At 42.8% G+C, this 8,711-nt stretch overlaps 1 pseudogene; it reads right to left on the bottom strand.

Annotated features, from left to right (window-relative positions):
* Positions 1-5,617: 5,617 nt before the first annotated feature.
* LOC146181202 (BEN domain-containing protein 5-like) lies at positions 5,618-8,505 on the bottom strand (annotated as a pseudogene).
* Between the last annotated feature and the right edge of the window lie 206 nt (positions 8,506-8,711).

Here is an 8,711-nt window from a genome sequence, read left to right as displayed (position 1 = left end):
TGTGACTGGTCGGATCTGCTGCGGGTTCCATCTTGGTCAGCTGCACGAAGACAAGTTTTTTAATCAAATATTTCATTTTCACCTAGTCTGTTCCATTGCAGGCAAATATTAGAAGGTAGAATAAATAATGTCCTTGCTCACTGCCACCAACTATACTAAGCTTTAAAAGAATGACAAGATTTGACTCGTGCTGCATTTGCCTCGATCGCATCAATATATTTTTTGCGCCTGACTTTCATGCGACCTGACTGAAAATGCATTAGCGCAGAGCGCAATATATAATCATGATCCTTGAATTCGCGAGAAAGGCGCGGGCTTTTTTTTTTCCTAGCTGGAGCCATGATGTTGAAATTTGCAACTGTAGCGCACTCAAACCTTATCTTCCCGACGCACTTGTCATAGAGCGCGTATGAGGGACTCCAACGCGCAGAACAAGTAGTTCTCGCAGTATTTACATGAAACCTACAATAAGTTTGAGAAATGTAAGCTGTATTCTGTGGAACAAACTAGATGCAACTTTTACAGCAAAAGCGACCGGATATTTAACGATAAGTCATCTGCTTTATCTTCGTTGTTTCATAGGCACAAAATATCAACTGTTTCGTGCCTATGAAACCACGCTCTCATTATTTGAGAAGAACCAAACAGGCAAAGCGGAGCCTCTTCAATTTTTTTGTGTCCAAACACGCCGGAGGAGCGCGTTACTTCAGGATGGCTTGGCAGAGTTGCTGAAAGGATACAGCGATTGAAAACTACCGGTCACTTGTCCTGAAAATATATCAGTGCCAATGAAAAAGAGGTCTAGTTGTCCAGCGCCTAGTTATTGAAGGTAACAAAGTTGACTGTCTCGTAATTTTCACTAATAACGCGCAACTTTGGAAAACGCGCTTACATTCCCAACATTTCGTTCGCACGTAAAGCATCCTCGCGCGCTCGAGATCGTCTCTTGGTTCGCGCTCTACGCTTTTGCAACGAACTGGAAAGCACGCACCCACAAGCACAAGCTGCCTACTCTTCCAAGAACTTTTGACAAGAAGCGGGGGAGGAGAGGGGGGTAGTTTCCAGCCCATTGTAGAATCAGACCGCTCGCTGCAAAAATGCGCCCCTCCGACGTCTGAAAAAAAAAAATGAAAAGAGCCGGCCGTCCCACCCCGGCAGGTCGTAAAAGAGGATGAATGGGCCACACGCAAAGAAACAAAACCAAATGACAAGGACGCAGGCCCGTTTTCTCGCGGCTCTTAGCTTTACCAGACTGTTTTGAGAAAAAAGTATGCGATTAATAACCTGGTAAATAATCATTTTCCTTCTTTTTTTTTTCATGTATTTGATCATAAGACAACTTTGTTTGAAAAGAGCTCCCCCCAAAATAGTACACATATACCAGAAAACTACATGCTCTCTTCAAAGGCGGCGTGTACAAATCTCTTCTCTCGCCCAGTCAGGAACGCTCGCCACCAACTTTCGAGCTGCGACACAGTTGCCCCGCAGTTCCCACCATTTCACCCCTCTTTTCTGCCCTTCCTTCGAAACGTCCGAGCTCACGGTCGGTTTGTTTCGTCCGGGTCACCCTCCATATACGCATTTCTCTTTTCCAGCTGCAAAGTCGTGTTTTTAGTTTGTCTCTTTGCTTGCCTGCCAGAGCGTTCACCACGGCCAAGGCTTGCCAGTGCCCTACGCATAATGTCTGCCCCCGTGTGCTTTTTCTCTTCTGTCTGCTTCTTTTATTTTACACAATGGCCTTTTTCCCCCTTACGATGCGAAGTTGCATCTACTCAAGTGCGCTGCCATTTAGCACACAAATTTCAGTGAGTGATACGGGCTAAATGGGGTGTACAGGCGAGTATGCGCCAGAATATAATTGATGTTGCATCACCTACTGCTGCACTTCGTAGCAAGCAAACAGTATAATGACATGATGTACACATGAAATCACGGTCACCTTGTGGCTTGCTAACTCGGTAACTCGGTAAAAAATTTTGCTAACAGCTAGGGTTTGCTAAAAATGTGAGCGACAAGTTAAACAAACAATAGCATTAATTAATGTAACAAAACATTTACACTAAATAGCATGTATCATTTTGTTCCATACTAAGCGCAAATTACATGACATCGCAAAAAACCAAAGCCAAGTAACAGGCAAATTTTAAAAAAAGTAGCAGTCATGCTCTTCATAACTTTTTTTCAATGTACCGCCTCAACGGTCTGGCCGACGCATTGCCGCACTCTTGTCATTAACCTGGCGCCATGCCTGGCATTTAGTCCGCCCGCGAAGTCGGGCCAACAGGATATGTTTTTTTTTTTCTTGCAAAAAAGAAATTTTGAACATTCAAAAATATGAATATGCTCAATTGTAGCTCTGAATACTTCTGCTTTGTAAATAAGCTCAGTGGTCAGAGACAGGGGTTACTTAAAAAGCAGTATATTCCAGGCTAGATGAGTTGATTTGATCAAGGTGAATAGTGACAGCATGCGGCAGCAAAAACCAGGGTTTTTTTGCTTTAGTAAAGCCCAATTTGCTGGATCATAATTAGCTATTATGTCTCATCCTAAATATGCAGGAAGTCTGCACTTCAGTTCATCAGCTCAACTTGAGAGAAACCAGGCAGAAACAGCGCAGTTTTCGATTGACATGTTCCAACTTGGAGTAGCTCTCACAAGGCAGCAGTGAATACTAAAAGGCCTGGAACCCATTTCTGCTAGCAGAGACCTCTCCAGAGTTCCCACCATAAAGTAAGTTGATGCCAGCTGTGAAAGCAAGCTTAATTTGTAACACATTTCAATGCATGAACATTATTATAGGTTCTGTAGTAATGCTTGATTCATTCTTTTATACCCATACTTGTGAAGCGCATCTACCAGACCAAATACTTCTCAGTGTATGTTGATTGCCTTGTAATCGTTCTTGTTCGCAGGTACGGGGTTGTAAATAAACCAGTGGCAGCAAAGCGATATGACGAGGTCTTGAGAGCTGCCATGTTGATGCTACAGTGAGCAGCTGTGGTCTTATGGTCAATCCTGCGTTTCCTTGGCTCGGTGTGTCACCAGACAGGGTAGTGTTTGATGCTGCTGAACGCACCTACGGTGTCGTCGAGATAAAGTGCCCATATTATCTGCATGACACCAAGGACAAGGAGCTTCTTGGGCGAGAGTTTTGTTCAGAACAGACCATCAGTAGCCCTAAGCTGAAGAGGGATCACTATTACTGCTATCAGTTAATCAGGCTTATGGATGCGACACAACTGAGCTGGGGACTTTGTTGTTTATAGTCAGGATTTTATTCTGGTTGAAAGGATCAGGCTTGATCAAAATGAATGGGAGGTTATGACAGTAAAGCTGCAGAAATGTTACTTCTCGACATTGTTGCCTTATTTAGAGAGCAGCCTGTGAAGCAGTCTTGTTAATCCTTTCATGCCCAAACCTTGCCCTTCAAGCATCTGCAAAGTTAGACGATATTTACGTACAAAATGAAATGTAAACATGGTGTTGAAAAAAAAAATTATCAACTAATGCGGGAGCAGCAGAAATCTGCTCAGTAGCACTTTGCATTTAAATACCTGGTGTAATACCCAAAAGTAAATAAAATTTGGAATTCAGTGTCCCAAAGTAATGCATGGTTTGAGGAAGACAACGTAGTGGAGGGCTCCAGAATAATGTAGACTATGCATCGACATCACACAGGCACCTCTTGAATTTATTTACCTTCCATAGAAATGCAGCAGCTTCCGCAACCAGGACTGAACGTAGGTCTTTCTACTTGGTAGACGAGTGCTCTAACCCCTGAGCCGTCTTGGTGGGTAAAAAGCTACTTCAGCTTTCTAGACTCACTTGGCTTGAACAGAATAACTTGTGTAACATTCATCTTCCTGTGCACTGTGTTTTCAGTATGCCAATGCATTTCAAAGCGCAATATTGTAACTTTTTACAGAACAGTGATTAGGAAATGCTTTATTTCAGGTACGTTCGCAAAAGTGCCTTGTTTCCGCAGCCAAAATTTGTCTTGCAGCAGATAGCCTCGACAATTATTTTCTCTACTGAAAAATTGCCAGTAATTGCAAAAATTTGAGCACCCTATCAGATGGAAGAAGGGAATGTCACTCATCCGCAAACGTGCAATGTTAATCGACACATTTTATTTAAATGTTGATGCAGCTCTCCGTTTTCCTGATATGCAGTTCAAATAACCTTTTATGATGGCCATCTTTGAATGATGCCTACAAAGCAACTCACAGATGACAGCAGAAAAATCAACACAGGTATAGTATATGAGAAAAACCCAATCCAGTTGTTGCTCCTAACCAAGAGTAATAGTAAACAAGTATGCAGTACAAGCATGAAAATTATTTTTCTGTGTGAACATCGGAATATGTAGCACAATAAAAGCACTATTCAGTCTTCTTCATCGCTATCACCTTATTGACGCAGAAGGGATCCTTGAAGGTTGCTCATAATTGCACAGACAGTCCACATCTGGTTGGCTAGTGGGGCTAGCGAGATGCGCAAGGGCTGATCAAAGATGTGGTAGGTTTTGATCCTTTGTATCCTTCTCTTAACATGAATGGGGTGTGTTGCAATTTCTTGGGTCTTCTCAACACCCTGTGCAGTAAACTGTTACAACAAAAAGTCCGATACGGAAACTCCTGTCCGCCATTGCGACATCACCTTCGTCAAATTCCAAGTATAAAAATCCACATTTAATCACACACTCTCCGTCTGATGTACATCCAGTGAAGAGCTCAGTGACAAATGTTACCAACCCATTTGGAGACACTCCGATAAGCCCCTTCAGTGTGTGAGTGGATTTATAATGAGAATAAAGTTCAGATTGTGTGACGAATGATGTCGGCGCATTGCAATATATTTCAGTTGCATCCAGCAACACACGTGCAGCAGAATGTTTTTTCATGAATGCCGCTGTTGATAGCTTCTCATGATTGGCAATTCTGAGAGCTGCAAGTACATAAAATTGACCCCTGCCGAAAATATGCATTAGACAGTGCTGGTTGATATTGAGACCAGATGGCCTATATTGAGCCTCAGTTTAGCAAGAGCAAGGAAAAGCTCATTTTGTACAGTCAGCTTTCATGATCAACCATTATATTTATGTGACTGACAGGTGCTGCTGTCATGTCTTTTGATATTTTACCCATCATTCCTAGGGTTTAAAAGCTTCAGAAGGGAGTTGAAGCACCCTTAGCTTGGTAGACCAGTATAAATCTGGATGTCTTCATCACTCTCTTCAAATTTCTTAATACAAAAAGGCATAGAATCCCATGTGTGTTTTTCCACTTGTTTTTGAAAACTTATAACCTCTGCTCGAACAAGGTTGAGCTCTTTATTTTGGATATGCAGCTGCAGCTCAGTGTCTTGCACCTTCCTTTCTAGCTCTATATAACTGGATTTTCTTTGCTTCTAGTTCTGCCTCTTATGTGCCTCCTTAGTGCAAGCTGTTGTAGCCCAGTAAAAAAAAAACAATTGGAAAATTCCCAATTGGAAACGATTGAATTTTCCAATTGGAAATTGGCCCCCATTTGGAAAATATCCAATTGGGAAATATCCAATTGGGAATTATTCAATTGGCCCAATGGGAAAAATATCCAGTTAGAAATTCGTGCTGCAATCAGTAGGTTGCCGTGACCCTGCCAAACCAGAATGAAAAGGATTGAGTTTGACCCAACAGGACTAACCCAGACAAGGCTTTATCTGGAGGGGGCATGCAGGCAGTAGAGGTAAATACGAGTTGCTTGATTGAGGTACATATGCAGATTTTATTGCATATATATGTGAGCAAAAAATCTCCGCTGGCTTCTACTTGTTTTCTGCCCTGGAAAGATAAGAAAAGATACATGTGATGACGCAAGGAAAGAAGATAGCTCTGTCAGGTCTTTTGGTGCAACTGTTCAACAAACAGAATAGTAGGAACAAACAGCTACAACTAACTGCTGAAACCAATGAAAATTTCTCTTAGTTCAACAGTCTGCACTGACAATACATATGACTAGCTTTAATTACATTATGCTACAGTTAGAGTTGTGATACAGCGTTCACGCATTTTTATTCATACAGGTATGTGAATTCAAATACATACTTCTTGTACATCCTATCGATGTCTGCCATCTTCTCTACCACATAGTGGTTGAACTGCTGAAGCGATGGCTCCAACATGAACGAAGGAACGCCTCTCTTCCTCAGACGCTCCTTGAAGCACTCTGTAAAAGGCAGGAGATTAAAGGGCAAGCAGTGGAACATGACAATATATTTTATTTTGGCAGGACTGCATAATAGCTGAGATGACTTTAAATATAACCTAGGCTCGCAATCACTCAGCATAGGTGAAGTGTTTAGGAAGTATGCCTTCTGGCATTTCACTTGAAAGCTGTTAATTCTAAACCACTGAAATTATTAACAAATCAAACTCAGATTTTACATGACAGCTGGTTACTGATAATCGCAGCTTTAGCATGCATGTGCTATGTAGCAGTAAAGCTAACAAACAGTTCTTATTAATTCGCCATGACCGTCATTATTTCACATGATTTCCAATATAAATTTCAACTTTTTCAGAGGTCATATATGGGTTTATTTTAGCACCCTGTATTTAAATAACTGAGCACTTCGCAACAAAAGCAGCAACAACATAAAACAAATCTGGATCAATGTAGTTGAGGCGCTGTAGGAGAACTAATAATCCTATCTGCAGTACAGTTACTTACCACGCACTGCTGCCACTTTCTCAGGTGTGAGTGGCAGCTTCCTTGGCCGGTCGGGAAACCTGGGGCAGTGCTATCCTGTAAATGATGACAAGGAAGCAATAGTTTTAAAGGAATACTGAAAGGAATAAAATACAAGTTTTATTTACCCTGCAGTGACCGGCTTTGCAAGCTCGCTGTGCCCCACACAGCTACCAGCAGGTCTTTTACAAACATGCTGTCTTTTGGCCGCAGCTGTATCCTCTTCCAAGTTTCAGCTGAGGTGATTAGGCCATTGCCCACATCCACCTTAATAGGAAGGCATAAGTACTTAACAAAAGTGAGATTCAGCTTCATTTGACAAAATACTTTTGCAGGTAGCTGATTTTCTCTCATTTCTGGTAAATGTCAGGTATATTTTTCTGCACAAAATTCTTTCTATGAGCTGAAGGTGGCTTACCTTCTCAACATTCTCAGCTGCAGGAAGTGCCTCGGTCACTGCAGGAAAAGGAATAGACTGCTGTCCCAAAGGGTGTACACCTGGTTGGCAGACCTCTACCACAGCTGGGGGTGGTGTACTTGTGGCCGAGAGAGTGGCTTGTGCCACTGACGAAATAAGCTCTGGTATCTGCAGCGGATGGACTGGCATGGCTCGATCTGCAGATCACAAGATAGTTTCAAAGACCAGCCTCAAAAACAGTCAAAACATTATATATGATAGCAAAAAAAAATTCCATCCATACCTTTTTTGCACTTGGCACCTGTTCGATGAGAAGTGCTTGAATATTTCGGTTCAGTTTTCAAAGTTCTTGCAGCTCCTCCTGCGCTGCAAATTTTTTTTAATTCTTTGAGTTGCTGCAATGCATTCTGAAGTTTGTCTTCCCCACTGCCTTGCTGTGCTGATGCACCTGATGCTCTAAGTGCATTTTTTTTTTCTTAGTCAATATCAACAGCAGATTGTCATATTCGTGCTCTTCTTTTTTTTTTCCGGCTGAAATGCAGTATACATAAGAGAAAGGATTTTAGGTTAACATCTTAAAGGAAAATGAACAGGAGGCACATGCACACGAAAATGATCGACACACCTCTACGGGAACGTCCTCTTCACTTCCCGATTCACTTCCTGCGCGTGAATGTGCACACAGTAAATCACACTTGCATGCATATGGAGACTGCACTGACTGCTAGCCCAAAGCTTTCATATACACATCCAGCATTTGTAGCTACCAAAATAATCAATTTCGAGCTTTTCACTTACCTCCCACAAGCAAAATGCGGGCGCGAAAGTAGTCCGACTCACCGCTGTCGTCCGTCCACTAAAGCACAAAAAACGCCGACGAGAAGTCCTCGTCCAGGGAAAAGTTCTTTATGTCGCTCACTGAGACGATCGCATGCCTTTTATCGTCTTCATACCTGACATAAGCATGAGTGATCATTGTTGCTAGCTCGCACGTGTCTAGGAGAAACAGCGCGTCATAACTTCTCCAGCCACGTGCCACAAGGTCCTTGGCCACCAACCACACGCACGTGATACACCCAAGACTGATTTATCAGCATCTAGCCAGTAGGGATGAGAGGGACGGTCGTAAACTGTCGTGAGCTTGGCTTGGCTGCACTTGCGGCTTGGCCGGTCACATGACCGTAGCGGCCTGCGCACTTTACGCCGCTGGAAATCTTCGCAAAGCCCGGGCGCGATACTTTTGACACAGCGTTTTACGTTTAGCTGCAGTTTGTTAACAGATCACACTAATTTTCTGGGACACACGTAGCGATGTGTCTTGCGCCCACGTTTCACGCAGTCGTTCAAATCCACCGCCATCGCGCAAGATGATCGAAGCCAATCCATCTCTTCCTTCACCCAAGACTCCATCTTGCTAGTGTGTTTTGGTGGTCCCTGTTTACTCCTCGATCGCCGAAAGCATGTCGTTTCTTGCAATCTGTCTACCACAATGGATAGTTCGAAAAAGAGAAAAACACGAGGCTCATACAAGATGTATTTCGATCCTAGGTCGAAGGTTAAGATAC

Source organism: Amblyomma maculatum, chromosome 8 (assembly GCF_055883805.1).
Source record: "Amblyomma maculatum isolate TAMU_Amacu chromosome 8, ASM5588380v1, whole genome shotgun sequence".
NCBI classification, from domain to species: domain Eukaryota; kingdom Metazoa; phylum Arthropoda; class Arachnida; order Ixodida; family Ixodidae; genus Amblyomma; species Amblyomma maculatum.
The sequence above is the reverse complement of the archived record's forward strand: the minus strand, read 5'-3'. Positions and strand labels throughout refer to the sequence as shown.